Source organism: Colias eurytheme, chromosome 1 (assembly GCF_061535395.1).
Source record: "Colias eurytheme isolate Ceu_HAF_F1 chromosome 1, ilColEury1 Martin Lab GWU primary, whole genome shotgun sequence".
Lineage (NCBI taxonomy): Eukaryota > Metazoa > Arthropoda > Insecta > Lepidoptera > Pieridae > Colias > Colias eurytheme.
The window spans coordinates 9,595,095-9,621,651 of record NC_142980.1 but is presented as its reverse complement, the minus strand read 5'-3'; the positions used below and the strand labels follow the sequence as shown (position 1 = coordinate 9,621,651).

The following is a 26,557-nucleotide window of genomic DNA, read 5'->3' as shown; positions in this document are numbered from 1 at the left end:
CAATAAATAACCTAACTTGAAAACCGTAAACCGATCTGGAAATCCGTCGCATTTTTCAAAAATACCCATTTTAAATTGTAATCATCGTACAAAGGCATCGAAGTGATTTATCAATTGTCTGATACACGGTGAAAAATACCGTGTTGGTAATGTGACACTGAGCTCGTGCGGTCGATGACGGCCACTTGACGCTCTCCGCGTGCCTAAGTGCTAGATGGAGAGCCGACTGCGTAAACCGACGATCTGTACTAATTCGGAACTATTAACACATACAGAGACCGTTTGAGGAAACACCTGCCAGTCCTTTCTTTACACGTCAAATACTTTTCTTGTGCTTTACCTTTTAGAAGCGGGCGACACTTTTGAGGAGCTCCTAGCTAGGTCCTAGCTCTACAAAGGTTCACGAGCGGTGGTAAAAAGACTTTCTTATATTTGTAGAAGTATGTATGTTTTCTGTTCAACATCTTACTATGAATTATCTTTATAGTATACTAGATTTCCGCCCGCGGCTTCGCCTGCGCAGTCAAAGAAAAACCCGCATAGTTCCCATTCCCGTGGGATTTCCGGGATTGCGTCATTTTCCCGGGATAAAAAGTAGCCTATGTCCTTTCTGGGGTATCAAAATATCTCCATACCAAATTTCATGAAAATTGGTTCAGTAGTTTAGGCGTGATTGAGTAACAGACAGACAGAGTTACTTTCGCATTTATAATATTAGTATGGATTAAATTCGTTAATAAAAGTTTGAATTGATGACTAGGTACTTGTGGTTAAATAATTATGATAATAAATCTACACGAGCGTAATCAAAGCGGGCAGTTAATGAACATCAGCTTTCAGCGATAACTACTTAACATTGAAATTGTCGATCGTATTTTTTTAATATGTATACTCAAAGTATAAAATATTGTTTACATACATGTACTGAATTCTATATTTTTCTGCAACTTTAAACATTTTTCTTACAAAATATTTCAAATAAAAAATCACATTTGTAAGTAATAGGTAACATACGTACTAGATTTCATGCGAGCTCTTAGTCCACGACCATTTTATCGCATCCCTTCGATTTCCATCACATTTATCATTCACCTCAAAATCTTTGAATAAAATTTTAAATTGCTTCACAATATAAATTCCTTATATAATACCTGCGTGTTATAAAACGTTATAGCTTTATACATATTATGTGTGCTTTTATTTGTAAAGTTAGTAGATAACGATTTTGTAAAATTGCTAACTCACTAACAAGCGTTCTGTTTGTTCTGAACTTCGATTGACAAACCAGAATAACCTACAAAAACTACTATTTACTAACTAATATTGATATACTTATATAGTCTCTGTATCTCGCCTATAACATAATATGCTTTGAGTATTCACTATTAAGTATGTATTGAATATCGCACTAAAACACTAGTTATTATTCTGTGAATAAATCACTTATTTTAAACTAGCTTTCCCAGTAGGCGTTGTTCTAACCTCCTTGTTCTTATTTCGTGTTAATTGGTCGAGTCGTTTACGAGATTTAACTTTTAAGCTTAGCAAAAACTTTAGCGATTCTTTTTTATTATATGGATAAACTGTGGCTAAATATGATCGTATATGAAACAAAGTGTTCGTAAGTATTTAATAATTAAAATATATAAATGTATATTATAATAAATCGAGGATCACTCTCAATATAAGTAGGTTATTTAAGTATTCCCTGTATAACACGCTTAGAGTGTCCCTACTCGCATTATAAATTGTAACAGCTAATCACCCATGTAATAGCTTCTGCATTTGGGAATTAGTATTGATTCAATACCATCAGCTTAGACTACATCAAGCCTTTATATTAATTAGCCTCTATCGACTAAGATACGAATATTAACGAGATAAGTGCATAACTTCACAAAACAGAAATTCCGTGTGGAACGCTAATGAAATGTCTGGCTTAGATTCTCCCTTTGGGAATTACAAATAATTTGACAGAAGTCGTACTAATTGATGTTCGTCAATGGTACGATGTGTAGTGAGTGTACTATTCACTATTCAACCGTAAATTATCTAACATGATGCTCACTTTGATTCGATGGAGACAAGGTAATCAATGCCGTGACTGTGTCATTCCGGATTCGGACATCGGTTATCAGGACAAGTCTTTGGGAACATAATTGAACACGCTTTGAGCTTTATAAAGTGCACCTTGTATTGTACGTGTATATTGAATCTATACACTCATGTTATAAAGAGGAAAGATTTATGTTTTAGTATGTAACTAGTAAACATACAAACTATTCGACAGATTTTATAAATCTTTATACGACTAAAAATCTACATCTTTACCGAGTTACATAGTCTATGTTTTTGTGTCCCCGGTCAACCATGGCAAAGTCGGAACAAGCAACTAGTAAATTATACAGAAGTAACCATACTAATTTAATAACGATTTTATTGATAGTTTGTAGTTAGTCATCATTTAAAGTGCCATATTTTTATATTTTAAATTATAAAAGACATATGCTTAGCAGATAAGATAAGTAAGTATCCTAAACTTATAGACAAAGTCTTACTTTACGAGTTACGTATTCCGTCTGCGCCGCATTGAAAACGAGAAACCTGTAAAAAACCTTTCGTGTTTTCGCTTTAGTAATAAAACTTCTGTTAGAAAAATTTCATATGCAAAAGTAGTTCTTCATCTTAAGCTACTTTCATGCAAATTCCTTCTCTACTTGGGTCACTGTAAAACAAAGAGCGCTAACGTTAAATGTCACGTACATAATCCTGTTTACGTATTACTTAACTATGAATAAATTTTCATTAGAACATTAGTAAACTAAACGAAAATTAATGGTTGAGAGCCGTACACCTTAATAAACATACTTAATTAAAATTGTGTGGTTAATAAATATTAAATAAATTGTAAAGTTAAAGCGAGGCAGTTCAATTTGAAGATATAGGAAACGGTTTAAAGAAACTTTGGAATAAAAATGGTTTCATCGAGGTTACTTAAGTTCAAAGCGCCCATAACAATGTTACGACTGGAGGTCAACGCGGAGGGTTGCCATCCCTTTCGTAGTCTCGCCCTTCGTGTGATGTATCGCTGGGTTAAGTCGTACAATTATTACTGCGTAAGTAATGTACTATGTATGGTAATCAGTAATCACTCATTTAATATGCCGTTTAAAATTCTGTTGTAAGAGTTCATAATTTCTAAATACATGTTACGTACTTCTTCACTCCTTTTGGTGTTTTCTATAGAAAAAACGACGTTATTAAAAACCGCAGTCATTAAAAAATAGCGCAACGCTTTAAACATTTTAATTATAAAAGGAGCAATATTTAAATCTATTTTCCAAAGAGAACTAGCGAGTTAGTCTGAAGTTCCGGCGATTGCCCTGAAAGTTATGCCGAATATGACGTTGTCATTGCCACCCATGTACACAAATATAATAACTGAATCAAATCCAATTACCCCAGTTTGTTTTCTTGCGGAGCGTAATAACTATTAGCAAATAAATCTACATGAAAATATCGTTTCTTAATAAATGTAATGATAAAGAAATACATTTAGAAGCAACTTAAACTGAAATTATATTAGTAGCTTGCTCCTTGGTAAAAAAATAAATTAAAGGTTCCTTTCCAATGGCACAATAATTTATGAAATAGGTAAATTAGTTTTTTTATTTAAATCGTAACAGACAAGAAATCTTATCTTTCCTCTTCATAATATTACTAGTTTAGATTGAAGTAATCGGATTGAATTGTGCCTATCTAATTCACACACCACGAATATTGATTTTTAATGATTTTCTGTCACATTTCAAGGTTGTGTGTCAACAAAAACTTGCGAAATTTGGAAGATTAACTTTGGAACAAAAATAATTTAACAAATCTTCATAATATTAAATACTGACTATCAAAAGTATCACAACATTAATTAGACTCCCTATAAACTTTATAGCTCATAATCCAATTACCAGGTATCAAAACAATACAAAAGACGTTCCTGTTATTCACCCTTCCTCACGACTTGTCCATTAATACAATGTTATTTATTTGTCTTTAACTTTTATGTCCTAGCGTTAAACGCACGCTCTTAGTCCCCATTGTTTTCATACAGATTTACACTCATTTGTACAATCTTAAAGATACTAATCAGTAATCACACGCCATATAAATTTTATTATTTATTCTTCCTTCACCTTGTGTACATTTGATTATTAATATCTATCAAAAATCATGTCATATAAAATCCTAAATAATTTCTTGATCTTAAATGAACAAATAGGAATTTATTAAAGTTTCCTGCAAAATAGAACAGGAAATATTCATTTAAAGATGTATCGATTGACCCCGCGTTGTGTCAGTACTTAGTTACTTCATTAAGACCTAGTTCAGACAGAAGGCGAAGTTTGAGATAAATTTGAACGCATTACATTGCGGTGACAAGTCATTATAAGTTTAATACAAATCGGCTCAATATTTACGCGGCTGTATCAAAGGAGCCACTTAAAACTTTCCTTTACGGTGCAAAGTATTTATCTTTTGGTTTTACTGAACGCTAACACAATTATTAAAACAGGGTACTTTACACAGAATGAATCACGTTAAAAAGAGAGGAGACAAGCAGTAAATAATACGATAGAGCGTAGTTACGAATGAAATGTACTTTAATAAATTGAATTGCTTTAAGTGTTTATAGCAGTTACATTTTATTTTAACTTTAAACGCATATTCGCATTTTATTTAAATACAGTTTATGGTATACACAAATTTAGTGACCAATTTCTTCTTCAAAATAATGAATTAAATATAATCTTACAAATTTTCTAGCCGGAGGAAATGACAGAATTATCTTTAGCATTGTACAAGTTTATAAGCCTAGAGAAATAATTGACGAAATATGCGCCTGGTTCGCGGACCGTGACGTAACGTAAAATCTTAAAAGATTAATTTTAATTGAGTATGCCTATTGTCTACATAATAATGATTGGCATTTGTAATCGGTCACAGGTTCCAATAAGAAAACGATCTCTTGTATCAAGTACCTAGTCGTTAAAATTGTTTATTAACTTGAAATATAATCCCTTCGACGGTTATTAATACAAAAACATTTCCTCACAAATTGGGACATCGCTTCAGAAGGTAACTTGAAAATGGATTAGGAAATAAAAAATGTTTCACAATAATACGCTCCACAACAACGAGTCATACCTAAAAACTTCATGTTTATCCTTGTACAAGTAACAATGGCATATTGTAATGTATGCCTTGCAGTTTAATCTCTTGCTTTGTACGTTTGCGATGGAAGAACGTTTATATTAGTAGGAGATATTAATATCTGTATCCCGTAGATGGAAATAGAGCATCGCTCTGCCACTATTGAATGTTTTATATAAAACATGCAGAGATAATATTCTGTTAATGCGTTAAATCGTTTCTAAATGCAAACGCTTCCTACATATTTTAACACTCCAAATTGAATTTATAATTCCGCGGCACGGATTAAAGTCCGTCGTTTTTGTTTTTGTTGAGTTCTTTATTAATTTTTGCCTTAGTAACGTAATGGATACCATGGGTACGCCGTACTTTTAATGTTTACGTTCATTATTCCAATTAAATTATTTGCCGTGAACTCGACGGTCGCTTATGAAAAGGAATATGAAAATTTTCCTATAAAAATAAAGTAGGTAACGATATAAGCTGCACTCGCCTTTTACTACATATTTTCTTGAAAGGGTCTTAAGTCGCCGCGGTGTCGGCAGGTCTTACAGTATGATCGATAAAAATAAATCTTAAGTTAACATTTGAAAACGAGATGAGATGGAAATTCATAGATAAATAAATTGAGTGTCTTCAATGAAAAGTTAATAGGTACTGTCCGATAGAGCTTGCGATTAATATGATTAGCCTTCTAATCTCTTTATTCTTTGAAACATTCGAGGATAAAATCAAGAATAATAATTTAAATTGTGAATCGCTCAGGTGAAGTACCTAGTTATAATTCCTTTGTGAATAACTTGCAAAAACTTCATACGATAATAATAATTATTGTAGTTGCTACTTTAAAATTTTCCGTCGATACGATTGAGTTTATCTGATTCATAATAACACAGTCAAACGCTTTTAAATATTATTATTATAGCTCCATCAAAAAAATCGACCCACCTACACTATGTTTGCTATTTATCAATTATTTCACAAATAAGTCGTCTTATATTGTTGTATTTTGTTGTAAGGGTCTGATAACATGCTAATCATTATGTTTGTCGTAAATTTTACTGCACTTAATGATTCTTAACAAATTTTTATACAGAAATACTGTACAGTGTTGATTTGACGGTTTACGGCGGGACAAATTATGCCCGTGTTCCCAGTTCAAAAATAACTTTTTTCGGGATCTCTTATTCATAACGTTAAGTTTAATAATTGATGCTGTAGTTTTGATAAATTTTGTTTCAAAATAATGGATACTGCTGTAGCTGAGGGGGCCCAAACTGTGGCTCTACTAAAACAGGGGTTATGTCAACTTGCTGTGGCTAAAAACTAAAATCTGAGCTGTTTTGCAGTTCGATGAGTTTACCAAAGGTTTCTAGAGACTGGGCAGTATCGATGAAAATATTGATCTGCAAGAAATAGGGCGGCACCTCAAAGGGACGACCCCTAGATAATGAAATCAACTCTACAAAATCGACATCTGTCTGGTGTAGATCTCTATTGACGCCTGCGTGAAAATAAGGAGGTGGGTATAAATGACAGAACTGTTAGAAGAAGACTTAAGGAGTAGAACCTAAGACCACACAAGCCAGAAACATGGCCACAATCAGCCACAGCTCATCGACAAACCAGACTTCAATTGACTCGAAATCACGTAAACTGGACTATAGGCCAATGGGAGTCAGTACTTTTGAGTGACAAGATGCAAATGACTTTATATGGTGCTGATAGACGTCTTTATGTCATGCGATGACCAGATGAACGATTTGTTCAGTGCTAGGTAGGAGAAACGGTCGATTATGATGGAGGCTCTGTAAAGTTTTAGAGTGGCATTTCTTTGACAAGACGCACGGAGCTTGACGATAAAAAGATGCTCATTAAATGCTGTTCAATACATTACCGAGGTTTTGGACTATCATATGGTGTAATATGCCGGCTGTATCTGCAAAAACTTTGAGTCTATGCATGATAATGCTCGGAAACACGTAGAGCGAATCGTGATCCAGTATTTAGAAGAGGTCCGCATTAGAGTTACACTCTGGTTAGCAAAAAGTCTTGATTTGAAACCTACAGAGCACATGTGGGACAATTAAAAAATAAAGCTTAGAGCTCGTAATTCAGCCCCTACAACAATAGGAGACCTGGAAACCGCCATGAGGGAAGAATGATAACGAATTCCTCAAGAGACCATCAAAATCTTGATTATTTCTTTAAAATGGTGAACGCAGGCTATCATTCAAGAAAGAAGAGAAAGTACTGAGTATAAATTCGAAGGAAACGTGATCATAAGTTTCATGATTACAAAATAAACTGCATTTGAAATTAAATAAAGAAAAAGCTGAAAATTGAGGATTTTGAACTTTATTCGAAATTGACATTTTTTTATTATGTTAATGATTTTATGTGTTTATATTCGTGTAAATATGCATGTTTAATTAATCGGTTCAGTTTCCAAACAATTTTTTTCTTTAGTTTGTGAGAAAACCGCAATTTTCCGTAAAAATGCAGGTGGGTCGATTTTTTTGATGACCAGTGTAGATAACACGCGATTTTATTGAACACTAAAACAACTTCAATTTCACAATGATATACCTACTAAAAGTGGCTTTATAAAATTTTAAATTATCATTGCTGCTCACAATTTTCAAAGTTTATCTATATGATGACCTAACTCAATTTTACCCACATATATTTCTTATAAAAACCCGAAAGCGCAAACAGCTGTTCTACGAGCACAGTTTCATTAAGTCGATCCGCAATCAAATTATCTTTTGAGCGATAACCTCGTGACTCCAAGTCCACATTGTTGTACATTTAAGTGGCCGTTTGATAATGACCGTGAATAAGCCACTGTTACGTCTCCACTCATGTTATTTGTGTCAGACGGCTACGATACAGTGTGGGAATTAATACTTAACCAATATACTTCCATGTTATTTTTAAAACGTGCTCTAATAGTTAGATCGTATCAATCAGCTGAGTGTATATTGTCCACGTGGATGAAAATGTAATTGGTAGAAAATCGGTCAAATGTGAAGCGCACACACCCAGTGAGGTTCCGTAGTTGGGGTGAATGAGCAATAAAACTTTCATGCTCTTTTTTTAAATAACAAAAATATATTACCTTTATATACAGATAAGTCTATATAAGGACACGATCACGGACGCGATCTCCAAGCTAAAATGGTGTTGTATGAAAATAATAATTCCGAAACACGGATTAAATCAATGTGTCACCTTTAGTTATATTATAAAATTCATTATAAATCGCTAAAACCAAAACCAGTCAAAACGAAACTGTACTGAAGATACTTTTTAAAGTCGTTCGCATTATATTTTGATATTTCTGCATCTATACAAACAAGCAGTATACTTTGTAAGCGCATTATCATATTCAAGGTACCTACAGCTTTGAAAATTCTTTGAAGACCATACGCATGGTTTGTAAAAAAAAAGATTCTTAAAGTTTTATCTGTAAATAGTGGCTAGACGGATTCGACTTGAGTCCGATTTTCTCTAATTGATAGTGATAGAGCTTTCTCTTGCGAGATGGCTCTTGTCTGTGTTCAGAGGAAAAAGAAACGGTCGTCTCTAAGGACACCTAATGTAAGGATCATAGTGAACATCGTACCTAAAAGGTCACGTTATTGGTAATCTGTCGCTTAGAAGACATTTCTGTTAAAATAAAACTAAACGTAACTTAAACCTTAAGAGATTTTTATCATTTATACAAGTAACAAGTTACATTACATACTTCAACAATTTAACAATTCGTGAAAACACGACACATACATCAACAGATGTGAAATAGGATAGGTTGTATATCGAGGCGAGGCATGATTGTGCGAGCCGAAGCCCAAATAGGTTTCGCATTTCACTACAGTTTCGTGCCCGTAAGGGGATCCATTGCGTGGTGGAATGGCAGAGGAGATAAACCCAATAAAATCCGACACGCTCTCGCCAACAAGTGAACAAAAAGCCTCCTTGGAGTTCGATTGTGATAAACTGATTTTCACAATGCGTTTAAATGTAACATGCACACCGTTTAGTTCCGATACATCGCGGCGAGATGACGCTATATACAATATATACGCTAATACACAAACTAACTTTATGACTTCCGTTGCATGCACTACTTCCGTCGTGTGTTATTTTGTTCTGAATACGCTTTGAAATATGAAATTAATTCGCAATGCAAATAAATTAAACAAACTTTTCCAATACTCGTGGTGAACGTAATTTTTTGATTACAAAAGTACCTATACCTCCAACACGTAAAATGTAATACACGTTTTTTTTCAGGAACACGGACATACATTTTTTTTATTAATTAGTTAGGTTCTTGAAAAAGCAGATAACACAAATTTTAAACATGAATTAATAAATTTTAAAAATGTAGAATAGCATTATATTATACTCTTATCAGTTTTGACGTCCGTAGGTAGGTATGTATAATAATCTATGCTAATTTAAAAATTTCCTTTCAAGTCTTTCATAGAATTTGATGAAACATTCTACGATATAAGATATCGTCGGACACCGGAATCAAACGAACATAAGAAAATTGTATTTCAGATTCTCGTTCAAAATAAATTGGTTATAGCAATAGCTGAGCAGTGAGAGAAATGGTTGTCGCTGAGATAGGTACATTTAAAAAGGAAATATCCATATCTCCAGGCAATGCTTTATAATTTTCCCGCAAATAAAAATCTCCATTCGACGAAATATTTAAATTAAAATGGCATGATTCCATTATAATAAACAAATTGAAATATTGATTTAATTGATATCACAGTTACCAATACTGAACAAAACCCAATCCGTGTTCAAAAGCTGGAATAAAATTTACAACACAACCAAAATGTAATTTCCAAGAGGCGAGTGTAATGTATTTAAATGACAATGGCGGGCACTGCACTAATTGCAATTGTACACAATTAACCTATTATAAAGTCCCCCGGGGTGACTAAGTGAAGACTGATCGAGGGAAAAATCAATTTACCAACAGAACTTACACAGACTAAGAGTTAATGCTCTGTAAAAAGTTTTCACTATCTGTTTATTATTGTTTTCTTTTCTTTCAGTATTAAATAAATTAGTGTCCGAAGGGCAAATAGATAATGGATCTAAGAATAGGAAAAAAATCATCCATTAGCAGAGGAGATAATGGTCTCTTTTAAAATCAACAGAATGATTCTTAGAATGCTAAAATATATATTATCTTATTACAATGTTTTTTTTTTTCATAGTCTCGCTCGCCGACTTATACTTTTTCATTTGCGTCTGGGTACGTTAATCATAATCACATATCCTATTTTATCTGTAACTGTATGAATAAAAAATTAATTCCTGTTCTAATATGTTTCCAAAATAATCAATTTTTTTGTTCTATGGATATATTTTAAGTACACATATTAATTTGACTCCGTATCATGTTTTGTTGTTACATCGGAAACAGAAACCTATATAATAGGGTGGAGTGATAATGTATGAAAGAATTTTTTTTTTGTTTTTTTCAAAAGGCATAGCGACAGAAAGGTGCCTTTTAATGAGTGAATTCAGCATACAAAATATTGTTTACCTGTCTTGATGTTTTGAGGTGCCCCAACCCAATTGAAAATAAGAAAAATATGATTTTTTCGCAAACTTTGATTTATTTTTTAATCACACTATTTTTATGGCCTTCAAGTCTATTATATAACAAACTTCTTTGTGATACACTAAATAATAGCCTGATTAGTTGTTTTAACGTATTTCATTAATGAAAATGATATTATAGAGGAATGAAAATATCAGAAATAAGTAATTATTTAGTACTAGCTGCGCTTGCGGTTGCCTCGCGGTTTCACCCGCGTGGCTCCGCTCCTGTTAATCTAAGCGTAATGATATACAGCCTATAGCCTTCCTCGATAAATGGGCTATCTAACACCGAAATAACTTTTTAAATCGGACCAGTAGTTCTTGAGATTAGCGCGTTCAAACAAACAATATCTTCAGCTTTATAATATTAGTATAGATTATAATATTAGTATAGATAACGCTGTTTTTTTTTTCAAAATTAGGCATTAGCAGTCGTGATACTGATGCTCTTGCCATTATAAAATCATTTTGTTTACATTCTCGGCAAACTGCACTTGAAGCTTATGTCACCAATTTGATAACATGCTTTACGGCCTGGGCAAGGCATAGAAAATCTTTGATATTCTGAAACGTAGTCAAACCGCTTTTCACGATGTCTTTTAAGGTTTCTTCAGATAAATAAGAAGTCAGAGGCTCAGTTTTCTTACATTCTTGCCACATAGTTAAGTTGGTATAATCTTTTGAGCAAGTACAAGAGAATTAAAAAAAATGCATTTGAAACTTCAAATATCAAATAACCTTTGGTACTGAGTGACAAAATACTTCAGTTATCTTTTCTTGTTCTCTTTTGTTAGTTTGTCGGTCTTGATAAGGTTTTAATAAGCGTCTATATTCATTGAATATGGTGTGTCGAATAAGTTGTAGTACTCTATTAGCTAATAGTGAGAAGCGATGCTTTTCGCCACACATCAAACATTTCCGTAGCTTATCTTTCGGATAAATTATGAATTTTGTTATTTTATCAGGTTTAAATTCATATCTAATAAATAAGTAATAGTTTCTTAGCATCAGTATAAGTTGGTAATTGAGACACTGGGTACTTCTCTGGCAAACAAAATACAGGACAACATGTCGTTTGTCGTATTTTGACTTCCAACACTTTACTGTAACAAAGCGAAATTATAGATAGAACTCACATCAAAAATATTAAATTATGATCTTAATTATATTTAAGTGTAAAATATAATTAAGAAATATTACTAACATTAGTGTTATTTCCTTAACGGCACTGTTCAAAATCAACGTTTCCTACAGTAAGATTCGGCGCAAACGGGCCACCGACCAGAGCCACTGGTAGCCAGCGATAGCCACTTTTTTATATATTGAAATATTATGTATTCTGTGTCTTCCCGTTGGCAACCAACGAGATAACACAGAATCTGATTTAGCGTTAATTTGTCAAAATTAAACTTTAATGATTTTCGACTAAATTTTTTGAATTTCTGAAAGTTCATGATGTTGGGGGCACCTCTAAATGTATCATCTGCAAAGTATAATTTTGCATGTGTATTTATGAGCAATAATGACATCTTTTTACAGGTATGCCGAAACGAAAATGAAAAAAAATATTTTTCACTCCACCCTACTATATAACCTACCCACCTATACACAATCTGTTAAAATTTCAACTGTCTAACTATCACAGTTCATGAGATACAGCACAACAGTCGGACTGACAGCGGAGTCTTAGTAATAGCGTTTCCATTTGTCTACATTTTGGGAATGGAACTCTAAAAATTAATACCTCGGATAGGAAACTTACAGTTAGAAACATATTGAGCATTTCTCAGGAGCAATTATACACTGGTACACGTGGTTTGTACAAAATAAAATAAACAAGTAGTTACTCCAGTACTTTTTAAATAAGGACTAGGCTTAAAATTATGAGAAGTTTATATTTGATTTCCTAGGGAAGTATTTGGTAACTTACTGCAGCCAATATACTCTACTTACCTCTTGAACCGCAATTTTGGGAAAATCAATTTATATAGTCTGTGGGTGACACAGGAACACTAACCGGCACATAGTTTATGATGTGGAAACTTTAAGAGATAAAATTAATAACGTCTCCTTCATTCTATTAAGATCCTCCTCTGGAGGTTGATTGGATTCATAATTAGTTACTTGAGCTCTATTACCGTGAGATACGCTTTGTGACCATCATTATCCTAGCTTACCATCTATAATTATTTAGAATCTCTTTAATCGACAGGAGATTAAAAAGGATGTATTTGAAAGGTGGCTTCGTACTAATATAAAATTTATACAAGTTTTGTATGAAATCTACCACATTATTAAAAATATACCTAACAAAACTATACCACCGCTCTAAATATTACATAACGAAGTCAGGTGCAGCTAGGTGCAAACGCCGCTCCCAGTTCATTTCCCCTGCATCCGCGCTTCGCATCATTCTATATTATTTAGGGTATTCGATTCAAAAATTTTATCCCTATACGAAAGAACTGCGAAAAATTTAAAATTGTAACAATAATTTTGCCGTCGCGATTATCACAAAGAGGTACATGTTTTTGAACATTTTTAATTAAAATTACGTACGTAAGTAATTACGAAGCTATCAGACACCACAACCAGCAACCACATACATTATTAACACAGAATTGAAAAAATATCAGAAACAACGCCTGCAGTCTTAATTAATGACATAAATCATCATTATGTTATTAAAGCCGTATCTTATACCGTGTATTTACTGGTAATTTATTAATTTATTGTGAAGTAAAAAGAAGAGAATATAAATAATTTCAACAGATATGAATTTCCACACGCTTTCAAAAATTACTCGTCGATCAGTGTATTCTCCTTTTTAATGAAGCATGTTAATAAAACATTGTCCACTGGCACTGGCTGGCTTCGTTATAATTAAACAACAAGACTTATAATTAAATAACGCTAACTCAACATCTAGATAAAATAAAGTTTTTGTGGATGCCCACTTTCACGACATGATGTCGGTTCCTTTTAAATACTCCGTCTCGTATCCCACGAGAATAAAAGTATTTAGAATCCCCTTAATTAAATCATTATTATTTAACTGTCTCTCCATAGTTTGCTTAAGATTTCTCTTTATACTCTCTATAGAAGGTCATGCTAGTGTTCCGTTGGCCATCATAAAGTGTACGCCTATGGCTATGATGTTCCACCCCTCACGTGGTGTTGTTGCCGGACGTGGAGTTAGACTTATGAGGGGCTTAGACTTATGAGGGGCAAATAAATATAATATTAATATTTATAAACAATACTGGATCCTATAACGCATAGCAAAGTTAACTTTAAACTAGATACTAAGTGTATCAGATGTTTTCACTACATTTTACCTATAAGCTATTAAACTGTTCATATTGATGTGTTTCAACCAGCGACCTAACTAGTTTTCAGCGTTTACTAATTTTGCCTAGAGCAAATTTGTTGGACCTAGCTTGGAGCGCCAACAAGTTTAAGTAGACAACTATTTTATCCTAAATCCTATAGGACTTTAACCCTTTACCAACAAAACTTTCCGTACCTATAGGCTATAACCATTAGTACAAACTTGAGCACGATTTAAGGATGGTACTTACCTGCTTTAAGTCATTTCTTTTCTAATATAATAAGAGATCCCAACACACAAAAATAGCTTATTTTTATGAACATTTACAATATCTTGAAATAGGTTATATTATTTTTCATTTATACCCGTAGGCCTTGGTACATTTTCTCAAACAAAAGATTATAAAATAATCTGTTCTCGAAGTGTAGGTACCTTACACTAAGAGACATCTTTTGCAGGCGTTGCATTCATTTATTTGATTCTTAGCGATTTATATTAGAAAACTTAACTTGAGATTATTAGAACTATAAACGCACACGTATATTTATAAATATCTACATTGTGCGTTATGTAGGTACTAAATAATTTAGATAGCAAAGTATTAAGTATGTTCAATCGGAAAATTACCTACTTACACAATCAAGTATGTTGTTATTAATATTTATCGAGATAAAAAAAATCTAAACTAAATTGATTATAATATCGATAAATATTTATTTCTTCTAATACATATTAAATACGCACCACTTCTTCTCACAAAAATACAAGGAAAAAATTACGCGAGTATGGAAAGCGATTAATATTATGATGTTATTATTATTTAAGGTAGGTACCGGTATTGTTTAAGTTAGTGACTGGGTTCTGTCACGTTTCGAGGTCCCAAGATTTCGAACCAATTTAGATGTATACCTATAACTTGAGCTTTGCCGTTAAGACGTTTCGATCCAATTCATACGAGATACGAATGAATTTAGCAATAATTCTATTAACCATTATGTTTGCAGGAAACAGGAAAATGTACTGAGAGATGAAAGTTCTTTATTAATCCATCTATACATTAAAAATGAGGTAACGTTCGCCATGTCCCGGGGCATTAAAATAAAGGTCAAAAGCATGTTTTCAGAACGTCAAATAATTCAGCTTATAACGAAAATGACTGTATTCTTATTGTCACCCTGTAGTTTTTATGATCTCATATTATTTTTGTTACACACTGAACGTACTGAGTTTATTTTAAATAATAATTAATATGTTCATAACATATAAAACCCAAATCAGTCCTTTCAAAGGATTACTAGATTAACGACTTAGATATCATGTATTTATGAAAATTCCTAATTAAAAGCTCACATTAAAATACGGTAGATCGTACAATTTCAGATAAAATATATTTCAGTAATTAATATTTCTAGGAAACGGTCTCATTCATAACAGTCGCAGATATAACATAGTGATTCATTATCACTAAGCACATACCGTATTAATTTTGTACAAATTCGATTTCAGTGGCGCACAACATTTGTATGATATTTGTAATATATTGTGGGTATCAATTTCAATATTGTTATCAGATGCTCGGTAGCCACAAACAAGCTTGGTTTGGTTTGGAATTTGGCTTAGCTAGCGTTATGTGAAATGTCTGGGAATACTTGCGCTAGAATTTATACTATTATGCAAAGGGATAGCTAGCTTTTAGTAACGTAAAAATCGGCGGTTATTCTATCAGTTTTAAAATTACATTTTAGGAGTGATACATACTTTGTGAAGGCAAAAAAATGACTCAAAAACAATACTTCAACGAAAAAAATAACTAAACCAAAGAGCCTTTCAAAGATTCAATAGGTTAAAGTACTTTATTTTACAAATTAAGAATTAACAGACTATAACTGTAAGTAGGAAAAATGTAGAAATACAAGCTGCAATAATAAAACAAGTATTCGCTTCTATCTAAAGTAAACTTTACTTTAAAGTTCAAGTGAGTAGGTATTATTAAATTCAGTTAGAACGAAAAGTAATTTATATCATACTCATAAACTAGATACTATTGAGTTAATTACAATAAGCAAAGGGAGCAAAAAGTTTTGTATGTTAATGAAATAAATAAAAAAGGTACCAAGTGAATCAGGTGTGAGGCGCCGTTTTAAATTTATCTCTGAAATCCGTCGTTGTTTCAACAAAGTTAATAGCTCGTTATCCACTCAGCTTACATGTAGTTTTGTTTTTATCTGTTCCTCAATTTCGAAAACAAAATTACCATTTTGTACGCCTCCAATCCAAAGGTTTTAATATTTCGATCGGCATTTGAAATTTCAAATTGATGAATGTGATACAGAAAGGATTTTTTTATAAAGGACAAAGCTCAGTTTATAATTTATTGTTTGTAACTTTTTCATAAAAAAAAATTGTTAAATCTATATGTCGCATTGCAGTGCAAGTATCCGATGTATGAAATGTTATTTGTAAGATGATATCAAAATGTAGTGAAAACCAGAGGGATAATTATTTTTAAAAATGCCGCTCGTTATAACAATACCTTCAGCGAATGGCATCCGTATTGAATGAAAGAACGAATGAAATTTAATGCGAATTTTTCATCCTTTGTCTTTAATAAGAGGTTTATATCATGTCATTTCTATGTATAAGTTGTGTAATTACAGATCCGCAAACATGTAATTTGACGGGCCTGAATGGCAAGGATTGATCACTTATGGGGTGTTGTTAATATATTTTGGTTGATCCGACACATCCGACATAGGAATAGACGTATTCACTGGTAGTGACTAATTAATTCCATTTCACCAATAAATAGTGGACGTGTTGCCCTTTCGCATGCTGAACCTGAACCCTTCCGAGGGCAACCAAATCGAAAGGGGACCGGACACCAGCAGTGGCCAAAAGGGAACTTTAATCATCGAGACAATTTAGTTTAGTCGAAATTTTTAACACTTCAAACTACCATGAAAAATGACGCTCACTTTAACTTCCTAGACATAAATTTATAATGCATTTTATAGTTTATAGAATATTTATTAAAACACAACTTTTTACTGGAATATAAAATTACTAAAGGCTTTGCAAAATTAACCGGAGATGAAGAAGCTGTAGCCTTATTGAAGTAAACAAAAGTTTTAAGTACGGAAAACTTGCAGGTGTACCACTTTCGTTACTTTTTGCATTAGCTTGCAATATCTACAAGCTTCGTGAAATATAACGATTGCATTGCTTAATTGGATGCTTGTACAAATATTATTCGGTATACGGTATTGCTGAAAATGTAATAGCGCTTAAAGTAAAGATTTGAGTTCCTTACTTTTCGCCAACATGTAGCTTTGGTTTATGTTGTTTCAATTGGCTGATGCAAGCCGACAAATAACAATAGGGCGCACTTTGTGATCTCATACCCAATAGTGTAAAGTTTAAAGAATATTGTTGTAAATTTGTGTTTATATTTTCAGATAATTCCACATAATAAGCATCCTATAAAATCCTATAAAGTATTTAAAAAAAGGCGTTTGTACCTTATTTTAACTATAAAACAAATATATTCAAATAATGAATACATCTAGTGTTACTTAATCTTAATCAACGGCCTCTGAATTTCTCGGTTTTGCTGACATATTTAGGGTAAAAAAATTCACTCACTAGGTAACATTTTATACAAATTATTTGGCTTAATAATAGAGTTGAAAACATACTGGTATTTTGAGAATACTTTAACCACATCGGTTTTCTACGGAGAAGATTAAACCAGCTCCTTTTTTGGCATTTTAATGAGGGCGTGGGACCTTGAGCCAATTTATAGTGTTTCTATACGCAATGGGACCAAATGTAAATGTATTATCCAATAGTGAATCTTGCGACCATTATTATAAACTAGCTGTTCGCCGCGACTCCGCCCGGAATTTTTTTTGGATTCCAAATTTTATCTTCTATCTTGGCGGAGACGAATCCTAAAATATTAAAATAGGTTGAGCCGTTCTTGGGTTAAAAGTAGCGTAATTAACTTTCTCTTATACATATAGACTGGCCGCCGCGCTCGTCACAGCTCCTCCTGGGCACTGGGCAGTGGGCTGACCCAGGACAAAAACTAAATATAGCTTATGTTAATTCCTAAAAATGTAGCTTTCTATTAGTGAAGGAATCATGAAAACAAACAAAATATTACAATCAATAAAGAGTTAATATTCATATACTTTAAAATGTTCAATTTATATTCCTAATTCATAACTATAACATTTTTTTTAAAGATCTTTTGTGCAAACTGCACTGCATTAAATAAAATTCTCTTTTAAATGAACCCAACATTGAAGTCATTAATATTGTTTATTTACAGCTGTATCACGTAAGTAATAACTCTTTCTGCAATGGGTGGCCGGAGAACAAAACGCATAAAATAGACATAAAATTTTCTACACAAAACCTTCAAGAAAATTACAATCTCAAAAAGTCGTTTAAATATTGAATTTCCTTCATACAACATTTGAAACACATTACGAACTTTACTACACTGTATTCCATACGCAAACAATTTTTTTTTATAATAAAACTATATCTAATATGAAGTGAGTGACGAATATGGATTAGTGAAGAAATTATGACTAAGTAATTTTCGTGAAAAATATATTATTTAAATCACTACAAGAATATTATCAATAATAATAAACAGGTAAGTAATTACCAGGCCTTACACAGCATAAAGCATTGTCTCCGCTCTTTGCCACTCACAATAGCGCTGACACTTAAATAAAAAATAAAAGCTTAGATGCTCCTTTCAAATTCACACACAATATTGTCGCGATATTTAAGACTTCGACGGAATGTAATCAAAGAAAAGATCCAACAAAGGAAATATTGATAACCAATATATTTCACAGCTTTTGAGTTTGGCCAAGCAGACATAGTTCGCATTTCTTTATTTGGCTTTGAGCCTGCAATTTCTCTTTTAACTTCTGCACAGCAAACTAACAATGGAAGCCTTATTGCGTTTTTCCCGTAAAGGTAAGGCTTACATCAACAGCCCAGCCCCTACATGTCGGGACAAATAAAACGACTCACATATTAATTCTATTTTATGCTCCCGATATTCCTTTCATGATTTCAAGTTAGTCTAAAAAGATTTTCAATGTTTTTTATGAAACGTTGTTGACTGTAAGAATTACTGTAATTATTCATGATTGGTATTATTGCTTATAACATGTATCCCTAATAGTATCTCATAAAACACAATATTATATTTAAAGACGAATAATAACGTTAAAGTCTAAAAATAGAGGTATATTATGTGTTTCCAATGACACAATATAATATAACTATCTATAAGTATAAGATAACCGTTTCACTAGGGGCAGTCGAGGGAAAAGAAACTCATTCATGTAAAAAAACGTCGGTATAGGCTTATACCCTTGTATATACCTCAATGTGCGAAATATGTAGGTAACTAGGTAACGTATGGTGATATAGAGGTAATATATATTTTATTAGTGAAAAGATATATTATTCTACATGATCGGATAGCCGGCTATTTTGTAATTCTATTAATAAATTTATTTTCTAATCAAGGCACGCCCTCGGCTTTAGCATCAAAATGTAGGATCGTAATGTCCCTTTTTATTTTTAAAGTAAGATTAAGGTTGTTGTTCAAAATCCGCAACGTACTAGGGTACATGTTTCTATATAAAAAAAATGCATTACAACACAATATTTATAGGTATAATTAGATATTTAAGATTAAATATACAAAATAAGTGTTCCCATAGACCTAGTTACTGCCGTACATGTCGGTGTCGATGGCGATCATAATATTATTGTTTACTATTCAAACAATTTATGAACGTGTAACACGCCATGATGATGCATAAAGCTTTATCAGACGCAATTGGCGCGCTACATGGCATCACAATAAACTGAATTGGTTCCATCACGTAATAACCGCTATTTACACGTGCAGTTCCTTGTGAACATGGCTTTTCTAAAACCGCAGTAGGGATTAATTATGCCGTGGTCAAAGCCAAGTAACAATTCAGACAGACGCGGGTACTGCATTTGCGGGACAATGCTACGAAGTACGAATGAAGCGGCGTGATTGCTGATTCGATTACTGTCGCGGAAACATCCCACACTAATACTATTAAGTGACCCACACGAGACAGGTTGAATTTCTGAAAAAAATAGCACTCTAAAATTCCATTATTTTAAATGAATTTTGTTCTACCAATTATCCAGTGTTCACATTCTTTTAAAGAAACAATCGCATTAACTTTCCTAATAGACACTGCACTTTGAGCTTTCAATTAATTAACTTATCGTCTCTATTGATTTGGAACTACAGGTGGACGGCCTACGTTTAAAAGCTCTCAAATAAATACAAATAAATCTAAATATCGTTTGTATAATCAGTATAAGACACCTAGTAGGAAAATTTCGTAAGTCTTATAATATAATTATATTATAAGAATATTATTATAATTATTCCTTTTATTGATATCTGTTAAATGTATTTTTTGTCACATTTTACCTCTTTTTCCCATCCTACACATGTACCACTCGTGTCTTTACTTATCTAAATCGTATAATACCACATAATTATAGACATTTAAATTCCTTCCCGATGTAATAATAACATTATCGTTATCACAATTATAAGACAAAAATTATCTACGCCTGTACTCGTAATTCGAAAAAGATGATAAGTCTGTGTTCAAGTTCAATATACGCAATATTGACTTATATCCTGAACTAAATTTTTATATCACTCAAATATATTCTCTCTTCATTAAAATATCATTTATGGACATAATTAATTATAATATGAAAAGCGCCTGATATAATATCCAAATGAGCACAATAGCGAAACAAAATTAACGCTTAATATTTTCAGGCAAAATTATTTACACGTTAAAAATAAATATGCCCGTAGCGTATTAAATAAACGTTATCTTATTGTTGTATCCTTTTATCAATATGCATTTTTAAAGGCAAATGAGCTCAACTGGTACACGTATAGATATCGAGTACAATGAGTGTCTAGTCTGAAATTCGATTTAGGATGTGAATAAGGTAGGAAAGTAAGAGTAAATATAAGACTTGTATACCTATACAAGTATAGTCTTCTCGCTCATTGTGAAGGACGCGACGATAGCTTTAGCTCGACTCGAATTTACATTGCATTTTATAGATCTCCGATGTCAATAGGATAACAACATCAGACTGGTGTGAATACGGGGAAATGTAGCGTAATTTACGATGAGTAATATTCTTGTATAGTGTAAGCTAGCGTAACGAAGGAAATATTCTGAACATTTAAATGAAATAAGTTCATATTGAAATAATCTTACTTATTTGGAATACGTCTAAATATAGAACGTTGAAAACATCTTCTAAATATAAGTGCAATTCATTATACGAATCAAATAGAATTTGATTTATTTTAAGTTATATACTCAACTACACTATCAGCAAGAGTAGCGTGGGTTCTATGAAGTATTTACTGTATTCTTTGATGATACTGCATCTTAATAACTTTATTCAATAAAGTGAAACTTGAAACTGTTGCCCTTTTTAGAATTAAATAAAAGAACACTATTATGTATAATATGTATATTTAAATTAGCTGAGTAAAAATATCCTTTTTAATATTTCATAATGATTAATATTATTTTATAAACATTTCGGATTAATTCCTATCATAAAAGTAAACTAAAATAAGATGTAGAATATACTAAATCAACTGTCTTCAAATTGCAGTCTATTTTAACAATGTAAAGGGAACGATTAAACCAGTAACAAATGAAGGGAAAATCTATCGTATGATTGGGTTTATCACAAACGAACGGATTGTCTCGAGAGTGAAATTGAAACCACTTTCTATGCTGGTATGAATGTTGCGTAGCAGCGGTAAAAACTTACTCCACACATGTATAGCATTACAAATGCATTTCCGTGGGGAAAAGTTAGTTTTAAACTTGTAAGTTGTGAAATACCTGGAAGTGAGTGAAAATAAAGCAGGTTATGACGTTATTTCAAACTGATGGTCTATTTAATTTCTATGATATTCAAAGTTGTATATGGAAACTGAATTGTTTCATTACGTTGTATTACCAGAATAGTTGTATAGTAAAGTTCTTTTAATAAAGGGGCATTCTTAAAAGTTTAGCGCAGAACTGCATGTTGGCAGTTGGCACACAAAAGAGAAAATGTCATGAGTTGGCTAGTATAGCGAATTTTCATATTTTTTTAGATGGCACTTTTAGTTTCCGTGCCATTATTTTTTTTGTTTCAATAAACAGTAAAAAAGTAAGTATTTTTTTCTTCAATAATAGAAAATTCTTTGTTACAAACATCCTACTCGTGAATAAATTAAAAGCAAATTAAAGTTGGTTAATTCATAAGTTTTAGGCTATGGATCCTCCGTAATACATATAGGTACCTCAAAGTTAACAAACTGGTTTCATTTTGCTCTAACAGGAAAATTGCTCTAATTAGTTAATTTTACATATAAGCGCCCATTACTAGGAATTAGGATAGTTACGAGTTAGAATCTGGGATAACTGGCCCTAAGTGTTGATAAATCGGTCGGGAATTTGATACAGCTATTAATGGTAAACGGTTGAATGTGTAGCTATAACATATTAATTATATTGATTTAATATACGTTTATCCGGTTGTAATCAATTAATTTCATTTCATGAACTATACGAGAATATATAAAAGTGATTCCTCCAGCGGTTTTAAAGACAGCTATTCATCTATACTAATATTATAAAGCTGAAGAGTGTGTTTGTTTGAACGCGCTAATCTCGGTAAAACTACTGGTCCGATTTGAAAAATTCTTTCGGTGTTAGATATCCCATTTATCGAGGAAGGTTATAACTTATAGGCTATATCATCACGCTACGACCAACAGGAGTGGAGCCATGGGGGTGAAACCGCGCGGAGCAGCTAGTTACTAAATAAATACGTATAAATAAATCGTTTATTTTCCACCATAATTAGCTACATACATTTAATGACCCAGGCTCCTAATAAAGTAATTAACATGTTTTTCAGGAGCCTGATCTACTAAAAAAAGTTTTGTATTTACAAGATTGATTGAGTTAATATCAAACGGTTAAGGTAGCTATGTCAACTAGACACACAGGCGCCATAAAATGTATGGCACCCTAAGTTTGAGTGGAAGTCGAGTTTATTTCGGCCCGAATTGGGTCAAGCTCAGATCGGTCAAGCTACCACACCTTCGAAGACCGGCGTGCGTTATGGCAGCAGCATATTTGCTTACGCGATCCGTACGTATTTGCGTCCGTATACTACATTCCTGTCTAGATATCCAATGCCTTTTATGGGGCTAAGTGCCGCCGACGCTTATGGGCACCGCCTGGCGCGTTACATCAAACACATATGTAGGTACTTATTCATTTAACTAGACATCTGTAATCGTCAAATTATGCAACAATTAGGTACTACCATTTTAGAAAATAGTTTTCCCTGGAAGATCAGTGTCAGTCAGTCAGACTCCTACCAGCTGGTAGCATGGAAAGTTTTGCTACACTGCGCCCGTTAACGAAATATATCATTTAATAACAATGTGTAGGTGTTTGTGTATATTGTGACTTGTGAGCTCAGTAAGGGTATATTTTATTTATTATTTTCTTTTATATAAATTGTAAACAACAATCTCGCCTGGTAAAATTCCTAATAAACAGTGTAAAGCTACAGTATTAAGGCGCCCTCTCCTCAGAACGCTTGCAATTGTAAGGTCTAGATTTCATAATCCGCGATATTGGAAGCTCGTCACGTCTCTGAATACAATATTTCAGATTGACCATTGAAGTGTGTAATAAACACTTAACAATTTTTTTCACTCGTATCGATGAATAATAGCTGTCTAAATATAGATCACGAATTTGTAGGTAAGGAACTTATCAATATTTAGTAAATAATTGTCTAAATATTACACGAATATCACATAATTTTAAACCCATTTTACACGCTAATTAACGTTCTCTAGTACGGATTTAAACCAATGCATGCTTTATAAAGATTGCTAAGTAAACCCGGATTAACAATCGAGACTGCATTATGTACGCGCTGTTCCATTTAGACATTGTAATTTACTATTTTGATTTGAAATTTTTCTAATAATACCTTCGCGAACGAGGTGGATTACTTTCCGAGTACAAAGGAAATAAAAAGCCACACGGGCTCTATTACGCGCTAAGTAAAATAAACGTGTAAGTGTATAGCTACTTCTCAACATTGCTATATTCTTAACGTACTTTAATCGTATTACGTATGTTCCCAACTTCAGGACAGTTCTACGTAGTTGGTCCCTGAGGGCGATAGTTAAGTTAACGAGTCCTACATACATAATTTCAAAGAGTTCAAAATACTTACGATGTCACATTCGTTTCGACCATAAATTATACGCTTATAGTTCGAGTATTTTCCATTCACCGAATATTAAAACTATCTAGTAAAAATATTTCGTTATTCTAGGAAGAATACAAAAATTTTCCAGCTAAAGTTTAACAAATAGAATAAAACAATCTTTTGATTTGTTGACGTCGGTATTTGCACTGTCGAGAACAAAGTTGCACTGTGCACATGATAGATACGAAGTATTATACAAAATATAACTGTAATAATATAATCATGTATTTCAGTTTTTATTTTCTGAATATTTCCGATATAAAAACTAGAAACTATTCACAATTCCTCGTATCTCTGTCTCGTAGTTAAGTCGATTTATCTAGATAATATTCCTTGGATATTCTTTTATAAATGAAGTGTTAAACAGATTTTCACCGTAATATTTTCAATATTTTATAAAGCCGGCGCTTTGCACAATGCAGCCGCCAGCTGGTTATCACATTCTGCCCGCACCGTAATGATTTAGGGTGCACTCACACACATCAGTCACCGTCAAGTCACCGATGACTGATCGGTGACGGTTTGTGTACGTATCCACAAACACCAGTCACCGTCATGTTGTCCGTCAGTCACGTCGCCGGTTTGACTGAATCATTGAACACATACATCAGGTTAGTGAGTGATTAGACGTGTGTCACGCTAGAGAACATGTAGCAATTGACGGTAGCACGACGCTGACTGAACTGAGACGTGACGGCACCGGGTGAGTGGGGATAAAAGTATGATACATGTATGGAAAGATTATTTGACGTGCCTGACCGGGGACGTCACTGATAGATTTCGTGCCGGCGACTGTCGTGTGGGAACAGAGTCATACTAGAACTATTGATACATATTTTTTTTTAATCCTGTCCGGTGACGTGCCGTGACGGTGACTGATGTGTGTGAGTGCACCCTTAATCGGATTTTAAACCCTCTGTTAGGTTCCTAATAATGTTCTTAATGAACCAAGCAAAAACATCTTTTATACACATATTTCCTCAATATACGTTCGCCACTCATTATTATCGTTAAGGATGAAGTTAAATATTTAAAATAAATATACATATAACTATTATCGAGTAATTGAATATTATAGATGTGTTTCACAATCTTTTGCTTACCAAAACATAACATAAATTATATGAAACTATATTTTACCATATTTTCTAACATTTAAATTATAGACCGCTTCTAAGTTCTGTCCCCGACCGATTCAACTTGTTGGATGATAGCTTTTATGACTAATTTTCTCTATTACACTCAATTATAAATCAAACGGCCAATTTAACATGATTAATAAATGCAGTTGAGTGAGTTAAACCTCTTTCTCTATAACATAGAATTTCTGATCCGTTATTTTTCCATTGCACTATTTCAAATAATAATGATTATTGATTTCTTTATAATACTACTGCCTCCCTGGTACAGTGGTTAACGCGTGAGCGTAGAATTAAGGGTCCCTCGTTCCTAGTGAAGAGGAAGAAAATAAATGTTTGTGCCTGGGAGGACACAGAAGGCTGATCAGTGATCACCTACTTGTCCGTAAAGAAAATCGATCTATGAAACAGATGTACACGGGGACACGAAGCTTCCGTTGTATAATATTCGTTATTCAAATAAAAATTCTTCTTGCAGAGTGTATTTTTTCCATTAAAACAAACATCACACAAAAAAGTTTAGTTATCCTTACTTTTTTGAGATCAAGAATCTAGAACTAATTTTTTCTCGGAAAGTTGCTATGCCAGTAGAACTTTTACTTCAACTTACATTTTTTTGTAGAAAAACCTTCTCGAAGTTTTGATACAGACGACGTTTATTGATTAAAAATACCACATGAGAAACACCAGGTTTTTAATACCTTAATTGGTTTAGCATAATTTATAAAAAAATACAGTCGAATTGTGAATCTAATCCTGTTTTCCATTTCCGTTACTTCCGTTTCTTCGGATTTCAACCTTAAAAGGTTGGTTAAAA

At 32.9% G+C, this 26,557-nt stretch overlaps 2 protein-coding genes across 3 annotated transcripts in view; one reads left to right on the top strand and one right to left on the bottom strand.

Moving 5' to 3' along the window:
• Nucleotides 1–26,557, bottom strand: part of alpha-Man-IIb (alpha-Mannosidase class II b) — a 67,176-nt gene that overhangs the window by 25,276 nt on the left and 15,343 nt on the right. The window lies entirely within an intron of this gene.
• LOC149911171 (uncharacterized) overlaps nucleotides 23,677–26,557 on the top strand; it is a 43,605-nt gene continuing 40,724 nt past the window's right edge. The window contains exon 1 of the mRNA XM_090103752.1: nucleotides 23,677–23,799. The gene's annotated coding sequence lies outside the window, so the exon portion shown is untranslated. The remainder of the gene's footprint in view (nucleotides 23,800–26,557) is intronic.